Here is a 21,843-nt window from a genome sequence, read left to right as displayed (position 1 = left end):
GAGTCTTCATTTGTCAGACTGCCATTTCTTCTAATTTGTATATAATTTTAAATCTCACAGTTGAACAATGAAAACACAGGATATGTGTCCCTATCACATGTGGCATATATTTTTTATTTTGCATAACATTAGCTTTGTTTTCTGCCACATAGTAAAGAGCTCAGGCTTTGAAGCAAGTCAGCCATGAGAATGAGTCTCTTCGGGATGCAATGACGAGCAGGCTACCTCACTCAACTGAACTTCGGGGTCCTCATCCAACAGGACAAGCATTTCTCCATCATAGGTTTCCTATAAGACTAAGTGGTGAAAATAAGCCATTATAAGGCACACAGCACAAAGCCTGCCAAAAAAGCTGCAAGCAATCTCCACCACTATCCTTTAGAGCCCCGGGGAAGCCATCTTTCGGTGAAACCCTTGCCTCAGCCTCCTCCTCTGACTGGTATACTCCATCTGTATTTCTTTTATATTTATTACAGTTTTCTCATTGAGTTAGTTTTTTGTTTTTTAGTTTTCCTGGCTAGGAAATAAAGAATATATAATGTAAGATGAGACATATCCCTATCAGCTATTTTTAAATAAATTTTTCTCCCAGACAGGCACCCAGTGAAAAACATACATACATATATTGAAAGTAGGTCCCCAGTAACTTCTGTGGACTGACTCGGATCTTTGCCAAAGGTGAGGTATCCACCACCACCCTGTGGATACACCAAATACCCTGAGCTGGAACTCTTGGCTTATTAGCTTATTAGCACTTCCCAAACGTTGACAGACAAGCCTCTGCTGCAAACTGCTTCTGGCGGAGCAGCTTAGCACCTTTTCTCTTGGCAAGAGATGGATTTCCAAAACTAGGCTTTGATTCGCAAATACTTCCTTGACTAAATTCTAATTCTCCGAAGCCGACTGTTTTTTACATCTTTCCCACAAAAGGGAGTTTGCTTCCCGTACCTCTCACCAAAAAGAGGGCACTTTTTGTAAAGCTTATATTTACCATTGTTCTAAGACTATCAACTTGATAAGAATATCATTTGGAGTACTTTTTCATTTAAAAAATTTTTAGATAGAAGTCTTGAAATGCAACCCTGTTCTCATCCTCTTGCATTTCATCAGGTCGAAAGAACCTGTAATTCTTCCTTCCTGAAGCGAAATATCCTTAAACAAAAAATAAAAGTAAGTAAAAGTGAAGGGAACAAGTATTTAAGAGAGTTATATTCCTTTCAATTTTAGTGTATACTCTATTGTCACACATTTGAAAATAAGGTTTTAAAAACTAATTTAAAGAAAGCCATAAAGTTGATGCTCAAGTCCTTATAAAAATATATTATCTTAACAGTGTTATGTGTGTGTATGTGTGTATATGTGTGTGCGTGTGTGTATGTTTAACTGCCATGCTCAGAAAGCATTCTTTGTCAAAACAAACTACAAAGCTTTGGCACACAGAGTTTTGGAAACAGGGTTCTTATGACTGATACCAGAACTAAAAGCCCCAACAGGAGTGTCCCTCCAGCACAAGTTTCTTTCTTCATTAACACTTCCCAATGCCCTATTGCCATGCTGGTCCTCAGTGTCTCCACAGCGTGCCGCCCTGTCTTACATCTCCATCCCCTGCCCCTGCCCAATCCTACCATCCTTGCCTGTTTTTCTTTCTCAGCAACACATACAAATGGATGCAGCATGTTCAAACTAAAACATTATATTGATATATTCACCAACAGAATGAAAAAACTCAATCATAATCTAATGTTCCAAAAGAGTTATTTTTAGATGATGATTTAACCCTAGAGAAACAAACAGAATCCACCCTTGGCCACAATGGGTAAAGAGAAACGTGGAATTAAAAATGAAAAATAAAACAAATATCTTCTATTGTTCATTTTTCTACCCTTTTCTTAACTAAACTTAATTCATTTCACTATTTCCCCATGCTAAAACAAGCTATAACCTTAATTACAAAGAGCTACTTCTAAGTTTGGGGGGGGGGATGCTTAATTTAGCAAATATTTGAGGGCTTTTCCCCTAAAACCACATGTAAAACATAAGACAGTATAGCTTTCAGAAAACTACAATCACATTACTTTTTCCAAAATTTAGTTTATTGTGTGGAATCATGTCGCTCACCACAGTTCCTGATGAAAAGGTGGAGTCAAAAAAGGAAGTATGCTAACATTTAAATATAACACAAGTGTAATCAAGCAAACACTGTCTTCTGAGGAGAAAAATCAAAGCATGAGATTTACAGCACTTCATGTAGTAGAATCAGCTTCAGAAACAAGTGCAGTTTCCAAGGGTTGAGGGGTGAATGCAGAGGGTGTCACTAAGCTTTTAGTTAGTCTCAAAGAGGTACCATTGTGGCTAATTATTTTCTTCTATGTTTCTGTCTATAAGCATTACACTTTTCACTTTTCTATGAAAAAAGACCCATAGAGTTAATGAGAACCATAAAGATTCCTTAATCAGCTTATATTGTGAAAGAGTATTAAAGTCTCCACTTTCACAACAGGCACATGAAATACACACTTTTATGATATATTACTAGCACAGGAACTTACATCTGTCTCCTCTTGAACCACCTGCAAATTTTAATAGTCATGTATTGCCAGGGTACCAGAAACTCATAAAAGTTTAACCTGCTAATTAACAAGGAGGTAAAGTTCCAGCCCTGTACCATAATTCGTTTGCTTCCAAGGCTTAGTCAGCAAAACCTAGAAAATATTCCCTTGGATTTTTTTTCCAAGGCAACTATATTCCAAGCCCGAATCCTTACCCCGTTCATCAAGAAGTAAAAGCACACAGATATATATCAAAAATCATGTCCTTACGGAGGGCAAAAAGTTAGTGAAAATGTGCAGGTCTAAAAACAGATCTGATTATCTCCAAAAAGCTGCTACCGGAAGGATTGTACTTGGATTAGGTCACTCTTGTTTCAAACTCAATCTGTACCCTTCCTAGTGTTACTGCACTACAGGTCTGTGCCTTGTTTCATTCTCTTTACCTAGGGGCTGCATTAGAAATTGTTATATATGTGTTAGGACTGTTTGTTCTTACATAAATATCCAAACCATGGTCTCAAATGTGGGGCCCACAAAACACAGAAATCTACAGAAAGCACTGCAAGAAAGAAATAGCCTCCCAATTTTTGCCCGTAACAATGGGGATGGCTACTAAGGACATTCCAATAAGATGACTTCAGGCTATGTAAGTTTCGTAAAAGGCCCATTAGTGTCAGGGCCCTTGGTTTCAGTCCCAGCCCAGCCAGTCATACTAGGAATTACTACCGTATTAAGAAATTGGTTATTTTTCTGAACTTACAATACCAGGCAGAGCCATTTTCTTTTTCTGGTGTTTTATTTATGTGAACTAGCCTCATAAGAGGGTAATTAAAAGATTTACGCCAGAAAGCTAGTAGAGGTATTATATGATATCTGATTTTTCTATGGCTGAGAGAATATCTGCTTATGTGAAAGCCAACAGACAGACACAAGTTAAGAAGTAGTCCTTTCATTCACTCTTATTTTATTGAGTGCCTTCTGTAACTCAAGAACTAGGTACTGTAGGTTCAGTGATAAAAGAGACAACACAACCTGGCTCTCATGTATCTGATAATCTAGTGAGGACAAACCATTAGGCTAGTTTTCAAATTTGCTGATTTTAAGAGAATTCACTTCTTTCTAGCGTTAAATTCACACACACACCACACACACACACACACACACACACACAAATAATAATAACTCATTATATATAAAATGAGATTTTATATATATAATACATTATACATATATATAATCTCATTTAATCCTCCCAATAATTTCATGCAAATACTAGGTAAGTATGAAGTTAAGTAACTTGACCTTCGATACATAATTGAATATGGTAGAATTCAAACCCACTTCTGTTAAACTGCAAAGCATTTGTTCTTGTGACTTCACTATCTCTGTCTGAAAAATAATTTAGGATCTAATCTTAAAGGATCTCAATCTACCCAAATAAAGAAATTTTCTGCAGAAATTATTTATCTAGACAAAAGGAAACACAATCAGATTTCCTTTAACAACTGAGGATAGCATTATCCTTTTCCTTAACCATCTCTAGAGCACCGTCCCAGGTGAAATCTGAAAAGTATTTTTGCCAGCTTTACTATTGTTCTGTGGAATTGATGCATCCCTGATATTCTTACATTTAACTCATTAATGCTTCATAGAGTTTCAAGAATTTGAACCCCATGTAATTTACTAAATGCCTAGACACATTGTGCTAGGACTGTGTGAGCGATGGGTCTTTTTTTAATTTTGGGGGGGGGTCAGAGTATTACTCCCTGAACTGACGAATCACAGAAGGCTGGGCACTGCCTTTGAATCTCCTGTTCCTGTTTGTTAGTCACATATTTTGGGGTTCTTTTTAGCCTAGATATATGTCACCCTTTTAGATTTGTTACAGTAGCTTAAGACCTCAGAATGGAATCAATAGAAAAGCAAAAATTTAACATACAATGTTATTTGTCCCTAGTAAACAAAGGATACCTACTGCAGGGGATATTCAAAGTATACTTTCCTTCTGCAGAGAAGAAATGATTCTTGGGTCACAAAAAGAGATGATCAAGTAAAACTCAGAGGTTATTCTAGAAATAGAGCAAAGAACCCAATATATAAGTCAATAAAATCTGAAAATTAGGAAAGCTGGGTCTTCTCCAACAGATTTAGATGGAAGTGAGATCTAAAATAAAAGAAACAAGAATCAGATCTTGGACTTTGGGAGATTTAGACAGAAATATGGGGTTGGCCAAAAAGTTCATTTGGGTTTTTTGGTAAGATGTTATGGACAAACCCAAATGAACCTTTCGGCAAACCCAGTACATACAGTGATCAGAGATTTCAATAAGAGACTATCTAAGCTGTGTCCTACATTTATTGATGTATCTTTAATTATTTACAGACATATAGTTTATATAGTTGCATGACTATTTTTAAGGCATGTAACCAAGCTGTTTCTTTTGATTCATCTAAGATTTATGTAGTATTCCTGGGAGCCTATTCTGGTGAATAATTTGAAACCATTAATATTTATGTATTTGCAGATAGTCATCTTGATGTATTATTTCTAGCAGCCAAAGAAAGAGATTGAGATAGAATGAGGGAGAGAAAATCGTATCCACATATAGTGCCTCGCCCTTATTATTTTCTGATCAAGCTCCATTCCCTTTGTTTTCCATATCAGCCTTTCCATTTCCCTAACATGCCACATTTCTACAGTCCTCAACCTTCAAAAAATTTTTCCTCTGCCTGAAAGTTCTCTCTGTTCTTCATTTAACCAACGCTTACTCATTCTTCAGGTTTCAGCTCAAACGCTACTTCTTCAAAAAAGCTTACCTGACCTCCTTAGGGTGGGTCAAGTCTCTGTTAAGTACCCTCATAGCAAGCTCTTCTTTTCCTTCACAACATTTATGGGATGTCTTAATTACATAGTTTCTTCTATAATTATTTGATGTGTTGCTCTTGAAAGCAAGAACTCTAAAGGTAAGAACCATTGGTGTATCAGCTCAGAGCCTGGAACATAGTAGGTACTCAATAAATGTTTATGAGTGAAGCCAATTCATATACAGTTCATTTACTTATTCACTTATTCATTTATTTATATGTATTTACTCAATTCATTTTGCCATTTGCTTTTAACAACTATATAGAGAGCAATTACTTGATGAGACACTGTGCTAAACTCTGGGGTTAAAAGCAAATATATAGCAGACCCTGCCTTCACAGTACTCACAATCTAGATGAAAGATACAGGAAAATAATGAGTGTAATAAGGTGCTTAAGCTTTATGACAGAAACATGGGAACACGTGGAAAGAAATACTTAAAAAATAGTTGTCTGTTCTTCTTCCCACAAATAAATTATTACTGATCAAATCATAAGACCTAACATGCCATTCTACAGTAATGACGATTTAACTAACCATAAGAGTAACTGAATGTCGTTATTGTATCTTGCATATGTTTCTATTTGAAATTAAATGGCAAATTAGCAATATCTTACCATGTAAGGATATACCTCACTGGATTTACATACCTAACTGGGAAGCTTAAGTCTGTATGCACACACAGTCAATATAATTCCCTACTCCAAATCTGTAAATAAAGAAATTTTGTATCCAAATCTCAAAACATGCAATCAGATGTACAATAAGAAATGAAATGTAAATATATTTCCCTAAGCCACTAATTTGCTATCAAGCAAGGACTCTAAGGACCAAGCCGACTCTGACTCATAGCTGTGCAATTCTATGATTGCGTTTGCTTAAGCCACAAGCCAGCATTTTATATAATCACTGTGTTTAGAACATCAGATTTCCCGTGGATTTTATTTTAGACTAGCTATGCCACCCCAAATTTTCTCTCTGAAGGTTAACATAATCTATATGGTGCTTTATTGAGTTTGTTCTTGAAAGAGATGCCTAACCAATGAAGAAGGGCAGAAAAACAACTTTCCATTCAGCTTTTTTAGGTGCTGTTATACCTACAAATTCATTCCAACCATCAGCAGTCACAAATATGAAGCAGTCCCCCCATCTCCAGATCCATTATCCACCTTGCTGCAAGAGGGAGTTCTCTAAACCAACAGTCTTATCATGCCTCTCACATGTCTGAAACCTTCTGATGGTTCTCCAGCACATTCAGAATAAAATTCAAGTTCCTTGGCTAGGCAAACAAAAGTCTGCATAGGCTCACCCACTACCTCACCCAATCTTGCATTTTATACTCTGCTGATTCTGAAAAGTTCATGGCTGCCTTTACACACTATAATGTCTCATGCCTTTGTGCCTTTGCTCGTGCTCTTTCCTCAGCCCAGAACTTGCTCCTGTCCTGACTGGTTTTCCTATTTAACCTTTAAGATTTACTTCAAGAGTTCTTTCCTGTAGGAGGCCTTTTCTGAGCTTACCACCCAGGTTAGGTGACTTAGTTTCTTAGAACAATTTGAGATGCCTATCTTGTTATACTTATTATAATACATTATATTGATATGATCTGCTTACCTGTCATACTTCTGGCTAGACTACAAGATCCTTGAGAACCGAAGAACAGGAAAGCATGCCATTTTTTTGTATCTTCCAACCCACATCAGCCATGGTGTTTCATACAAGATTGGCGTTTAATAAATAGTAGTCATTTCCTTTCTTAAAAAGATACTTAAGGAATTTACAAAAGAGATTGGCAGGTGAGGAATTAGACAACTGTATAGTCATAAATTGGGAAATAAATATGAGAAATGCCACAAAGGAGTGTATGGATAAAGGCTGATAGGAGTTGAAAGAAGAAACTGATTGAGAAAATCAAGGAAGCCTTCCTACACAAAAGTTCTCTTGAATTGGGTCTCTCAGAACGGGTAAAATCTTGATAGGATGCAAAATGGAAAGAGGGTCAGAGGAAACACCTGTATAAATAAATCCCAGAAGCAGGTAATGACAGACTGTGAACTATGAGCAGTAACTCTGGCCAAGAGAAGTACAGGGAGCTGGATGGCGTGGAACAAAAATGAAGAGGAGGATAGGATAGGGTTAGAGCAATGGGGTTCTTTGAAGGCTCATGCATTTAATGAGTTTAGCTTCTAAGATGCAAGTAAGGCAAAACCACTGCAGATTGGGACTTCCCTGGTGGCGCAGTGGTTGAGAATCTGCCTGCTGATGCAGGGGACACGGGTTCGAGCCCTGGTCTGGGAAGATTCCACACGCCGCGGAGCAACTAGGCCCGTGAGCCACAACTACTGAGCCTGCGCGTCTGGAGCTTGTGCTCTGCAACAAGAGAGGCCGCGACAGTGAGAGGCCCGCGCACCGCGATGAAGAGCGGCCCCCGCTCGCCACAACTAGAGAAAGCCCGCGAAAAGAAACGAAGACCCGACACAGCCAAAAATAAATAAATAAATAAATAAAATTAAAAAAAAAAAAAAAAAAAAACCACTGCAGATTGTTGAGCATGGTTTTGACAAGAGGACAGAGCATTTTTCATTGCCTTTGTAATACTTGCTGAGGCATTAGAGCTATTTCCTGTCACCATCACGACCACGCCAGCTCTATCACTTTAAATATGCCTAAACAAGAGACACTAAGTATTATTATGCAAAGCACAAAGATCCCAGGTTAGAGAAGGTCCAGAAGACCTTAAAGCTTAAGGTTCTTTTACAGAACAAGGCCATCCAAACCCCCAGCAATTTGCTCCCACCTCTTCTCCCCAACTACATCTCCAATTGAGGTAAACAGCTGTAGAATCCTTCAAAGCGACTATGCAAAGGTGAAAAGGCAGGCCCAGTAGATGCATAAAGATTAGGGAGGAGCTGTCCTTTCTTTGAGTACAAATCCCTTTCAGGGATTCATCCCTGGAAGAGACCATCAGGTCATTTTGTTTTAGCCTGTAAAATCATAACTGTGTCATACTTTAAATAAATGCACAATATTTCATAAAAATTCCAGTCCCAAGTAGTTTTCAAAGAGCAAATATTTGACATACCACAACCAAAAGGACTAAAGTAAGTAAAGCTGGGCAAAATATAGGAAGACTTATTTCCCCCCAGAACAGCCACAAACAGCCTAAAAATGATTAAGTTTAGATTTAAGCATTTCCCATCATTTTCATACCACAACTAAGGTTTCTCAACCTAGCTTACGCAAATTGGTCTGCTGTGTTTATTTAACATCTGATCGTTTAAACTAAACACTCATGCCCCACTCCATTAGGGAAAGAAAACCTAAGGGCAAAGTTATTTTTGCAAAATGCAGACTTGATTTACACGACACAATCTCCAGTTCTTGAAGGAGCTGATCAATGAAGGCTACTCTTCCTTTTTCAGGCCTAATTCTTTCCATCACATTTCTAAGTTCTCCTTCCTCTGCCTCACCTATCCAGCAGAGCCCTAATTCATCTCCATCCTGCTCTACTTGACTCACATTATTCCATGTAAAAATTGATTCAGGGTTCTTGATTTTTCTACGTCTCACTGTCAGCATCCTCCCTCACTGCAGAAACTGTCCACTAAACTCATCCACTAACTTTCAAGTTCCCATTCACACCTCATGGACAACCTCTCAGTGAATGTCCACATGTCTATTTCACAGAGAAACTAAGAGGTCATCTGATGGGAGGGAACACTGCCAACCTTGGGCTCCCACAACAGTACACTTGTCTGACTCCACACCCATCCTTACCACTTGTCTCCCATATCAGTAGAAAGATGTGTCCTTCTCCCTGCCGATCACTATCCCAATCAATTCTATAGCTACTAGACAGCAGTGTTTCAGAAATTTATGCTTCTAACATGATGATCAAAAGTCCTTCTCAGGCTTCCCTGGCGGCGCAGTGGTTGAGAGTCCTCCTGCCGATGCAGGGGACATGGGTTCGTGTCCCGGTGCGGGAAGATCCCACACGCCGCGGAGTAGCTGGGCCCATGAGCCATGGCCGCTGAGCCTGGGCATCCGGAGCCTGTGCTCCACAACAGCGAGAGGCCCGCGTAACGCAAAAAAAATAAAATAAAAAGTCCTTCTCACAATTGCACACCACATGCCTTTACTTTTTTATTGTAAAATTGAATTTTAAAATGGGAAATAAGTTCTTCAGTTACATTCCACCAAAGACCTTATAATTGTTTTTGTTTTTTCACCTTCATCCAAGACATGGTTCCACAGTAGCATGTTACTTCTTCTATCGAATACTGTCATTTCCCAATACCCACAGTAGCCATCGAAATAAAAATAATCCAAGAAAGACTCACCTACAACCTCTCCAAATCCCTGCAGTTTCTAATTCTTCCTTTGGGCTCTGAGGGGAATAAGCCAGTGTAAGGATGCCCTGGGTGCTTTTACACAAGGATGGTAAAAAAGGGGATCCATTACCCCCTAAGCAACATTGCTGCTGCTCATTCTTATGATTCCCCAGCCTGAAGAAGTAGAGAAAGAAATGTGACTTCAAACTTACTGGGATCAGAGCTGCCTGCTATACAGGTGCCTGGGTGTGTTACGCAGCCCTGCTCCCAGCTGCTTTCCTGGAAAGTGGCCTGTGAATATCCTGGAGAGACAGAGGGGTATGAAGTATCTTGCTGTCATACTTTGCAAGACACACAGCAAACACTCTGCTGAACCTAAAGGGAAGAAGCCCGATTTTTGTTGATTAGAATGTTCTCATGATGCTCCTCTGAGAAAATGTGATGCTTGGGGAGAAGGGGCCTTGTGGAGGAGAGAGCTGAATGACAACCACTTTCTGGGTTGCTATGATATGCGTTGCCTCACTCATGTTTACTACTATGAAGTTCCCTTGTCAACAAACAAGTGAAAGCTGAGTTTTATTGTGTCTCAAACAATGAGTGCCATTTGTGTCAGATTTTAAAATCTATATTTATCTGAAATTTTCCATACACTTTAGTTTTTCCTTCTGTACTCTTTATATCTCAGAATTTTTTGTGGTTGTAGTAGAAATCTGGAAGAGAAAAGTGTCATTCTCCCCCCTTTCTGTGACACTGGGAATAACTCTCACCCTTGTAAATTTAGTACAGAAGGGTGGGTTTTTTGGTTTCCCCATATTGTTTTACTCAGTACCACCTGATAAAAAGCTTATAGAAATTAGCTTTACCACACACCACTGACCTGGGGAGTTATTTTTCAGCTTCATGAACAAGTCCAAAGGAGAGGAAATTATTTTTTATTAACCAGGTACTAAAAACTAAAGCCTTTCATAAGGGTTGCTTGCTTCTTTCCACTGAGACCAGTAGGCAAAGGAAAAGAAATCCAACTGCAATAACTTTGCCCATAGGCAGCTTTATCAAAATCTATAAGGTGAAATTTTTTAATAGAATCAAATAATCATAAAATATGTTAGGTATTTATGGTAAATACAACCATTATTATACACCTTCCTCCTATGACACCACCCTTGGGAGAAAAGGGTTTTGTGTGTTTCAAAAAGTGTGCTATTGTAAGTTGCATTTGGGCTCCTGTATTTAAGGTCAAGTTGCATTTTCCATTATAAACCCATTTCCAGGGGTTCATTACTTTGTCATAAAAATCTGCTTGAGGCTGAAATATGGCATATAGAGTACTTAGCTCAGCAGCACATTCTTCTTAAAAATGTATCAGAATTGGCTAAACTCAGTGCAGTCACACTTAAATGATAAAATTATGGCTGAAATATATCCTAAAGAATCCAGTGGGCTAAAGAGCTCAACCATTGAGTTGAGCAAAGAATCACACCCTCAATCTTATATCTTTCCACTTGTCAAATCTAAGGATCTATAAAGTCCACCACAGTGCTTCTAAGCAAGGAAGCTGGCAAATATTTTAAGCTGTTAAAAGACAAAAGAAAAAAAACAAGAAAAATAAACTCAACTCTAAGGCAGTGTTTTACTTTCTGAGGTTTAAAGTAGGAGTTTTCCAAGAACAAAATCTTCTTTTGTTTCATCAAGGTTCACATTGAAAATACTTTCTTCTCTACAGGGAAAATTAGAAGACAATTGAAAATGTGAAAAATACTGAATCAATCAAAAACCTGATGAGTTCCTTATTAAATAATGCTCATCTGTGATATGCCTTTTTTGAATAGTGTTCTGAATAGTTTTTGCTTACTTTAAAATACTGTTAGTTGAAGGGCGCGGTTCTTTGAATCAGTTGTGGAAAACAGTCATAAATTGAAGCCACAAGGGATATCTTCTAGGATTACGGTTCAGAAATACAAATTTACTTTGGTGTAAACTTGGAATTTAAGATTTTGTATTGTAACCTTAGACAATCACTTAATCTCAGTAGGCTTCAGATTCCTTACCTGTAAGATGATGGAGTTGGATTCATTATTATCGAAATCCCTTCCAGTTTCCTCATCCTAGGATGAAATATTTTACACTCTACCTGGTTTGGAGGCTTGCTATTTTGTGACTTTGTGAAAATTACAACTCAGGAAGCTCCCTCTCTGGCCCTCCTGATTGATTTAGTACTACATATGGAGTCAATAATAATTGGGCACATGGAATTTTTTGTCATTTCTTTCTGATGTAAACCTCATGACAACTAACTTTTGTTATCAAGTAATAAAGGGGGAAATGTCAGAGAGAATGTATATTCATAAAGCAGAATGTTTAAAATCACTTATATTTTAATTTTTCCATATATTTCATGAATTTTTAAAAGGATATTGCATTTCTCAATGATGTCTGGCTTAGGTTAACATTAAAAGAATCTCGCATTCTCAAAGACATTGATTAACATAGAGAGGAGGGGAACCCGGATGTATTCTCAGGAGGTGATAGCATTTAAATTTTCCTAAAACACTAAATAAAATGAATGATCCTCCTGCCCAAAATCCACCTAGGGAATCATCTCTATGGTGATGATACTTAGCGAGAAGCTTTATTGATTTCAGACTGCCACTTCCAGATTCTGTGACATGTTTTCCTTTCTGTAATAAACAAGTATTTGCTTGCCTCTCAGTGCACTCTGAGTTGAAAATACACGTGTTTTCACCAATAATTTCTTAATCAGCTTAGTGCTAATCTTTCAGCTTCATTTTTCCTTTCTTGAGAAATGAAAACTATATGAACAATAACATACAATGACTACCCCTTCTGCCCTTATTCTCTTTCACACACCTTCAACCATTTATATCTGAATGCTTCTATCTCCATTCATATCTATTATCTCCCTTAATTACCTACTTTCCCACATCCCAAATCTATTCCCTCTGTTCCCTTCTTGTTTCTGCCCAAAGATAGGAAACAAAAATGCTTTTTTTCCCAACATAACATTGACTTCTCTCCTTAGAAAAGGGAGGGGGGAGTCAATGAGGGAGGGTGGGCATTACATCATAAGATTAAAAAAAAAGAAACCAAAGGAATTTGTTTTAGGACAAGATGACAACCATCAGCCCAAGTTAATTCTACCATCAAAGTAAAGCAGAAATGAATCAGGAGAGCTTGTATGTCCAAGGAGAACATGGTAACTGAAGTACTTTTCCCAGGTAGAATTCCAGCATTTAGCTGTCTTTACTGTATTGGCTGAGCACAATTACCACCATTAATCAGATACCTGGAACTTTTAAGCCTGGTCTCCATAAAGGAGTGTGAGAGTTAAGGGCTTCATCTCTGAATAGTGCCAGTCAGGGGTAAAAATTAACACCTTGACCTCCATCCTTTAAAACAACTTACAGGGATAGAATCAAGTTCAAATAAAAAGGCAAAGGAAGCCTCAAAGGATAAATAAAGTTACAGAGGAGAATGTATGGGGAGGGTATGAGAGAGGGAACTATCAAATCCTCTTTGATTCTAAGCTGTTCGGGATACTGATAACCTATGTGCACATCCCGTGTCTCATGCAGTGGCATGAGCTCCTCTATACTATTCCTGTTCCCTCTATAACAGCACTCTGCTAGTACCTGCCTAGTCCTTACCATTTCTGCAATCATCTTATACATAATTTTAACCTATTTATTGTTTGTCTCCCTCGTGAGAATGTAAGTTCTATATGAGCAGGAACTTTGTGGTTTCATTTGTATGTACCCCCAGTGCACGGTATAGTGCCTGGCACACAGTGTCCCTCAAGAAATATCTGTGGAAGGAAGGGAGGGTGGGGAATGAGAGGGAGATTTGGGGAAATGACAATTTGACAGTCATTATCAGGAAAATCTACTTAGGTAGTAATAGTACTAAAAGATTGCCTTTTCCCTACATCCTTCCTAACAGAATAAAGTATACTTCAAAACATTGTAATTCATCATGTGAGAAAACATAATCTAAGGTAGAATCAACTACTAGGCCAAAATATAAATTTTCAAAAGAAGGTCTCTCCCAAGGTTTTCTCACTAAAAAATTTTTTATTAAATATTACAGTGTCAACACAAAATTCTACAATTCTAGAATTGTGAAGCAAAATTAGAAGCTTCAGTCTTCTCTGAAATATTATAATGGCCTTGGGGAAGCAGTGGTTGAAAGATTCATGTTAAAAATGTCTGATATGTGGGGCTTCCCTGGTGGCGCAGTGGTTGAGAGTCCGCCTGCCGATGCAGGGGACACGGGTTCGTGCCCCGGTCCGGGAAGATCCCACATGCCGTGGAGCGGCTAGGCCCGTGAGCCATGGCCGTTGAGCCTGAGCGTCCGGAGCCTGTGCTCCACAACGGGAGAGGCCACAACAGTGAGAGGCCCGCGTATCACAAGAAAAAAAGAAAAAGAAAAAAAAAAAAAAGTCTGATATGTGTTGGCAATGTCAAGTTTCCAACACATAGAATACATCTCTTATGTAATCATAAGTAATACTGAAGAAATCCAGTCTCAGAGAAACACACCTGAGAATGTTCTAACAAAGAATGCTCTCCTTCCCAAAAGAGTGCAGAGATATTTACAACAATTCCCTTTTGGAAGGCTTAGGTTGCTAAAAATGTAAATGTGAAAATGTCTGGTATAATTAATTTCTTCTGCAATTCCACAACCTACATACACATGATACACCCAATACATATGCACATCATCTTCCAATATGGAAAATGTACAAAATGAGTCTCAGTCCAAATAATTAATGGTACTGCTTTATACTTATGTAGCATTTCATACATTATCTCATTTAATCTTTAAAATAACTTTGTAAAGTTGATAAAATTAGCCCTATTTTAAGGTTAAATTACTTGCCCGGTCACACAGCTAGTGGTAGGACCTTGATTCAAAGCCTGAACTTACTTCAACTATCACATTTGTCCAGTTTATTCTAACTGCCTCTATACCCCACATTTTATTAATTAAAATAATCCTCTCTTGATAGGATGGCAAACATAGTGCAATTATCCATTTAAATCTACATTGTAAAATTACTATCATTTTTACAGAAATTTTTCTTGTAAATCATGTCAACGATCACGTTAATCAGAATATTACTAAATTTCCCAATATTTGTAAATTTAACTCAGGGATGGTTTTTTTATTTTGTTAAATTATGGTAAATAAATTTTTAAAAACTAAAATACATAACTATTTAAAAATACATAACTATGTTATTGATGGATTTGTAAAGTGTCCTTTGATGTAAGAAGCAACACACTCATACATTTAACAGTTCTGCTAAACCTTTACTTTGCAGTCTCATAAGTAGTAGTCCTATTACAGGTTGGCATACATGAAATCTGCAGAGTGTAGCTCTGAAACAATGAATTTCCGCAGAGAAGGAATTTAGTATATTGGTAAACTTTGATCCTTGGATCTGCTTCAGAATAAGCTGTGGAATTTTCCACACATAGATACAGACAGATACACACACATATACACGTGCACACACACCCGGGCCCCATCCCCTTGAACTACTAAACTGGAATTTCCAAAACCCAGCCCCAATATATGTATTTTTAAGAACTTCACAGGGGATTCTGATTAAGAATCAAGATTGAGAACCAGCGCTATAAAGTATAACATTAATTTCCTCCGACAATTTTTGGAAATAATATTTTATGGCATTACAGAAAAATGATGCTGAGCAGTATCTTTAAGGATTTCAGCCTTTGCTGCCTCTCAGCATTTCACAATCACACCACTCCCAATATGCACAACTTTCCCAGCCTTCATTTTAACTTGTTAAAATCAACACGACATCTACAGAATTTTAGTAATAAAATTAAGACAGCCCCCACCTCTCAGCGTCCCCTTCACAAACAAGGTATGATTGGAAAGGATAGCCTCTTCCTAAATATCTAAGGCCCCTTGTAGAAAAGCTAAGTGGAGATTATTTAAAGACTTAAGTACACAGAAACCTGACACACTCATTTTTAATGGGGAGGTAGACTGTTGTTTATTTAGCTTTTGAAATCTATCCTAAATTTGGCTTTATGGAACCAAAAAAGTCTAGCTTTAAATTAACAGACTGCCTTCTACTGTCCAAGGGATAATTTGAACTTCACTGAGACATGTCTATGAATGGAAGTAAAAATAACTCACATTAAGTGCTAAGCACTTCCCCACATGCATTTCACTTCCCACAAGGCCCATTGTTCCACGCATTGCTTTTAAGCAGCCTGTAGGAAATTTTCACTGAAACAATTTCCCATAACCGAGGAAAGCAAGGCCAAAATGATTTCACTTAAAAAAAAAAAAAAAACAGAAAAAACCTTTGCAAGCTTTCAGCATCTAGGGTATTAAGAGCAACTCTGTCAGAGTAGCAGGAATGGGAAATGGAAGGCTCACACAATACTCAAAGATTCGGCTGCTTTAATTTTAGCTTACTCTCCTCCTGCCCTTCTAAACAAAAATCTACCCCAGATGAAGTGTTCTGCTTCCCATTCCCACCTCACTTCATCCATTCTTTTAAAAGATTAGTTTTAAACTTAGAAATATTTCAAATATCCAGAAAGGTAACAAAAATAATATAAGAAGCATTCCTGATTTAAAAGAGGTTAGTATCTTTGCCTATTTTCTTCAAATCTCTGTTATCCACCCTTCTCCTTTACTATCCAGGTTGAATCTATCTTATGGAAACGTCCCTAATTATTTCACGCCAAAATGATCTCTTCTCCAAAACTCTTTTTTCTCCTAATTCTAATTTTCACCAATTCTACATTTTATCTTTCATCCAGGATAGGTCTTATGAACTTTACTAGTTTAATTCACTCTCTACCTTGGCCTGAATTAATTTCTTTACTGCTTACTGATTCACAGGCTTTCTCTTTCATCTTGAATCAATATATATTTTTCTTTTTAAAAAATCAATTTTATCTGTTCTTACAATTATTGACACATAGCTTTTCTTCTGTCCCTATGATTTTAATATCCTTACCAAAGTATGATTATGCCCATCCCCTTTCCTAATGCTATTTACATGTATCTCCACACATTTTAAAAAATAAATCTTGGCAGAATTTTGTCTATTTTATTACTCTTTTCAATTATTTTTTGTCAGTCATGTCTAAACCTACATTCAGCACTTACCGTCTTTCATGCCTTTTGAGCCTTCTACTGGACCGTTTACCCTGAATGTCACAGTCCAGCAAACAAAGAGGGTCAGCAGGAAAGTATATTCAACTGTTTCCCTTGGCCCTCCTCTGGCTCTTTTTGAGGTTAAACTACATGCAGTCGAGCCCTCCTATGTGAAAAGTGAAATGCCATGTCCTCTAACAAAATAAAAAGCATGAAATGTAGGTCCCTAACTTCAAAGCCTTTGCTGATAATAGGGCAGAATATTAAAAATGCCAATAATAAAATGATGCAGATGTGTGACACACAGAAGTTAAGCTCTTACAGTTCTGAGAAAAATCACATTACTTGGACAACAGTGGTCAGGAAAAGTGACAACATGAGACTAGGATTTAAATTAATAATATAAAAATTACAATAATAGCCACAGTCTTCATTTACCAAACACCTATATGTGCCAGTCACTGAGATTACTGCTACCTACACAGAACACATATTCTGTGTGTGTGTAAGTGTGTGTATATATAACAGAGGATTCACAGCAAACTTGTAGGTCATGATAATAATCCCAGTTTGCAGGGAATCTACAGCCAAGGTAGACTGAGAAACACGCTCAGGAGACACTACTTGTAAATTGTGGTGCTGGGATGAGAATACATCTGACAACCGTTCTCTTTTCACTCTATCTTGCTTACCTCATTCAAGAAGGTGTCAGCTAAATTATGAGGATGAGAAAGTCATTTACTGTAAGGGAAAATACATAAGTGAAGGTAAAAGTATGGGAAAGGAAAAGTTACATGGAGGAAATAGTGACTAATAATAAATAACAGGCAACATTTACGAACGGCTTACTTCATGCTGGGCTTCATGCTTGGCTCTGAGCATTAACTTGGATAAATTCACGTAATCCAGAAAACAACCTGATGAGGTACTATCCCCCTCATTTTACAAAGTGGAGACATTTTTGGAAGGTTCTTAATGCCATCAAATGTAGTTCACTAGTGTGTCTTCTGGGGATGCTAATTTGCTTGTAGTATCAATAGTGATGTGTGAACAAAAGGATTTGATGCTCAATCAGTGAGGAGGATGCAGGGTTAAATCCAGGTAAACAGGTCATTTTGTGTCAGGGCTTTTCAGAACCTTTAAAATATACTATCATGCAATCTTATATTACTAAGAAAAAGATACAGTGCACAATGTTTTCTAACTTCTTTGACCAATAAATAGTTATTTTTTACAGAGTGGCTGGTGACACTTAGAGTCTCCTAAGTGACTTCTCCATGGTCATGCAGCTGATTGCCATGAACTTGAAGCCACAATTGAAGATCTCTGGCTGCTAGGCCATGCCTTGCCTAGGCACAGATAGTGAAAAATCTTGTAAGGTATCCTATGGAAAATGTACAGTAATTTCAGCTTTAATGAGCAGGAAAAAGCAGGGTGCAGAATATACTGAAGTGGAGACACATTAACCGCCATTACAAAACTACTGCTGGAATTCAGAGATGACATGCCAAGTCGCCTAGACTAGGAGGTGGCAGAAAGAAAAAGCAAGAAGCAAGAATAAAGTCAAACATTCAAGAACAGAAGTAAGTAAACTTTCAGAGTTGCTATGAACTGGTGGTTCCATGAGAGACAGAACCTGCTGACCTACTAGGATCATAGACAAAATTCTGCAGAAACCTAAGACCTCCTCTCCAGTTCTATCAGCTTATTCCAGGTAGTAGTCAGCTGCCGAGAGCCACACAAACATCATCTCATCATGATTTAAGAATTACTTTAAAATATAGCTATATTCTTTCCCCACAAAAGCCAGGAAAGTCATGGTCAAACCTTTGAACAAATTTTTCATTCTCATGCTTGCCTCATGCCCCACTGCCTCCCTCCTCAATCATTCGTGTGTGTGTGTGTGTGTGTGTGTGTGTGTGTGTGTGTGTGTGTGTGTCTGTTGTCTTTCTTTCTCCAGGGGCAAGTGCAATTGAGACCTAAAAATACCTTATTTTTTCAAAACAACTACACTAATTGATGTGTGTAGAGAACATGTTAGTCATATTCACAAAATGCCAAAATAAATAAAACATTATATCCTCAGGAAGTCACACACTCTTTAAAGCATATAAACATAGAGACTAACTTTTATTAACCACCCTTTCCTTTGCTAGATTAAAAAAATCAGAATAGTTATATCTTCCAGAATATCACATGATAGTAATCATTACTTCACAGTTTCTTTTTTGCCTTTTGGTCCTTTATCATCTAGTCACTAAGTCCAACTGCCATTCCAGTAGTCGTATTCTTTTTTCTTACGCATATCCTTGACACACTTAAATTCTTTCCCAACATCTTGTGGTAGAGACTACCAGCTAATTACTAAAAGCTTCTCTCCTCCTACTATATGCATCCCAGCCTCCCTTGCAGTTACATGAAACAACAATATTTTCTCCTATGGAATGTGAGCAGAAGTGACCTGTGCTACTCCAAATCTAGCCTCTACAGAATGACCATGAGTGATCCTCCATATGCTGTCTCTCTCCCAGTACTTCGGTAACACTGGAAGTATGTGTGAAAGATTTCAAAACTACCATCACTATGGGTCCATAGGAGAGGAAAGATGTTGTACTGATTTAATCTCCTATAACCCAAAGATTCTGATGTCAATGAGAAATAAAATCTTATTGAAATAATCCACTGACATTTTGGGGTCTCTCTGTTATCACACCCAGCCTAGCTTCACGAAGAAATTAATTGACCACTGGAAATGGAATGGGGCCATAACAAAGGCCCAAAACTTTAATACTGGCTTAGTGGTCAGAATCAAGTAGCAAGAAAACAGATACAACAACTGGAAAGCTGGTGGTTCATGCTACCAAAAAAACATTTAGTAAAACTGAAGCCCACAGTTTCTCAAAAGGCAATGCAACTGCCTAGTGAACTTGAAGCTCTAGAGGAAGAAGCTGCAAAATGCCATGACATCGGCGTCTATTATTTGTTCCTTGACGCTTAGTGCAAGGTATGACAAGGAAGAGATGAGCTCGGACAACACTTAACTACTTTGAAGACAAAAATGAAAGGGAGTAGAGAGTTCAGAAATTTAGGACTACACAGGATTGAAAAATAAGACTGCTTCTGATCCCCAAATACCAAAAATAAATATAACTGTACAAGGCTTTAAACAAAAAAATCAATTAAAAGTTCCCAATTAAACAAAAATACTTAACCCTGTGATGAAAATAAGACGGTAGCTAGTGCCACCCCTGCCACTTTCCCCAGCCTTTGGTTCAGGTGGATTCATGATGGCCACCACTGAATTAAGAAAGATGCATAGAGGACCTTCAGGATGGCGGAGGAGTAAGACCTGGAGATCACCTTCCTCCCCATAAATACATCAGAAATACATCTACATGTGGAACAACTCCTAGAGAACACCTCCTGAACACTGACAGAAGACCTCAGACTTCCCAAAGGCAAAAAACTCCCCATGTACCTGGGTAGGGCAAAAGAAAAAAGAAAAAACACAGACAAAAGAATAGGGATGGGACCTGCACCTCTGGGAGGGAGCTTTGAAGGAGGAAAAGTTTCCACACACTAGGAAGCCCCTTCACTGGTGGAAATGGGAGGTGGGGGGGGGGAAACTTCAGAGCCACAGAGGAGAGCGCAGCAACAGGGGTGCAGAGGGCAAAGCAGAGAGATTCCCGCATAGAGGATTGGTGCCAACCAGCACTCACCAGCCTGAGAGGCTTGTCTGCTCACCTGCTGGGGCGGGTGGGGGCAGAAACCTGAGGCTCAGGCTTCGGAGGTCGGATCCCAGGGAGAGGACTGGGGTTGGCTGTGTGAACACAGCCTGAAGGGGGCTAGTGCACCACACCTAGCCGGGAGGGAGTCCGGGAAAAAGTCTGGAACTGCCTAAAAGCCAAGAGACCATTGTTTCGGGGTGTGTGAGGAGAAGAGATTCAGAAGACTGCCTAAACGAGCTTCAGAGACGGGTGCAAGCTGAGGCTAACAGCGTGGACACCAGAGACGGGCACGAAACGGTAAGGCTGCTGCTGCAGCCACCAAGAATCCTATGTGCATCCCATAATGGAAGCGGTGGACTTTGGGAGCAACTGTAGACTTGGAGTTTGCTGTATGTGACTGACTAGTTTCTGATTTTTATGTTTATCTTAGCATAATTTATAGCTCTTGTTATCATCGGGGAATTTGTTTATTGCTTTGGTTGCTCTCTTTTTTGTTGTTACTTTAAAAAAAATTTTATTTTAATATTTTTTTTATTTTAATAACTTTATTTTTTTTACTTCCATCCTCCTCCCTCCCTCCCTCCCTCCCTTCCTCCTTTCCTTCCTTCTTTCTCTCTTTCTTTCTTTTTTCTTTCTTTCTTTTTCTTTCTTTCTTTCTTTCCTCCCTTCCTTCCTTCCTTCCTTTGATACTTCCTTCCTTCCTTCCTTTGATACTTCCTTCCTTCTATCTTTCTCCCTTTCCTTCTGAGCCATGTGGCTGACAGGGTCTTGGTGCTCTGGCTGGCTGTCAGGTCTGTGCCTCTGAGGTGGGAGAGCCAAGTTCAGGACATTGGACCACCAGAGACCTCCCGGCCCCACGTAATATCAATCAGCGAGAGCTCTCCCAGAGACCTCTGTCTCAGAAGACTCAGCTCCACCCAATGGCCAGCAAGCTCCAGTGCTGGACACCCTATGCCAAACAACTAGCAAGACAGGAACACAACCCCACCCATTAGCAGAGAGGCTGCCTAAAATCATAATAAGTTCACAGACACCCCAGAACACACCACTGGACTTGATCCTGCCCACCAGAAAGACAAGATCCAGCCTCATCCACCAGAACACAGGCACTAGTCCCCTCTACCAGGAAGCCTACACAACCCACTGAACCAACCTTAACCACTGAGGACAGACACCAAAAACAATGGGAACTACGAACCTGCAGC

At 38.6% G+C, this 21,843-nt stretch overlaps 1 protein-coding gene across 8 annotated transcripts in view; it reads right to left on the bottom strand.

Annotated features, from left to right (window-relative positions):
- The window catches only part of HDAC9 (histone deacetylase 9), a 547,926-nt gene that overhangs the window by 273,558 nt on the left and 252,525 nt on the right, over positions 1–21,843 (bottom strand). The window lies entirely within an intron of this gene.

This window comes from Orcinus orca, chromosome 9 (assembly GCF_937001465.1).
Source record: "Orcinus orca chromosome 9, mOrcOrc1.1, whole genome shotgun sequence".
Taxonomy (NCBI): domain Eukaryota; kingdom Metazoa; phylum Chordata; class Mammalia; order Artiodactyla; family Delphinidae; genus Orcinus; species Orcinus orca.
Note: the sequence above shows the minus strand (reverse complement) of the source record. Positions and strands in the feature narration are given on the sequence as shown.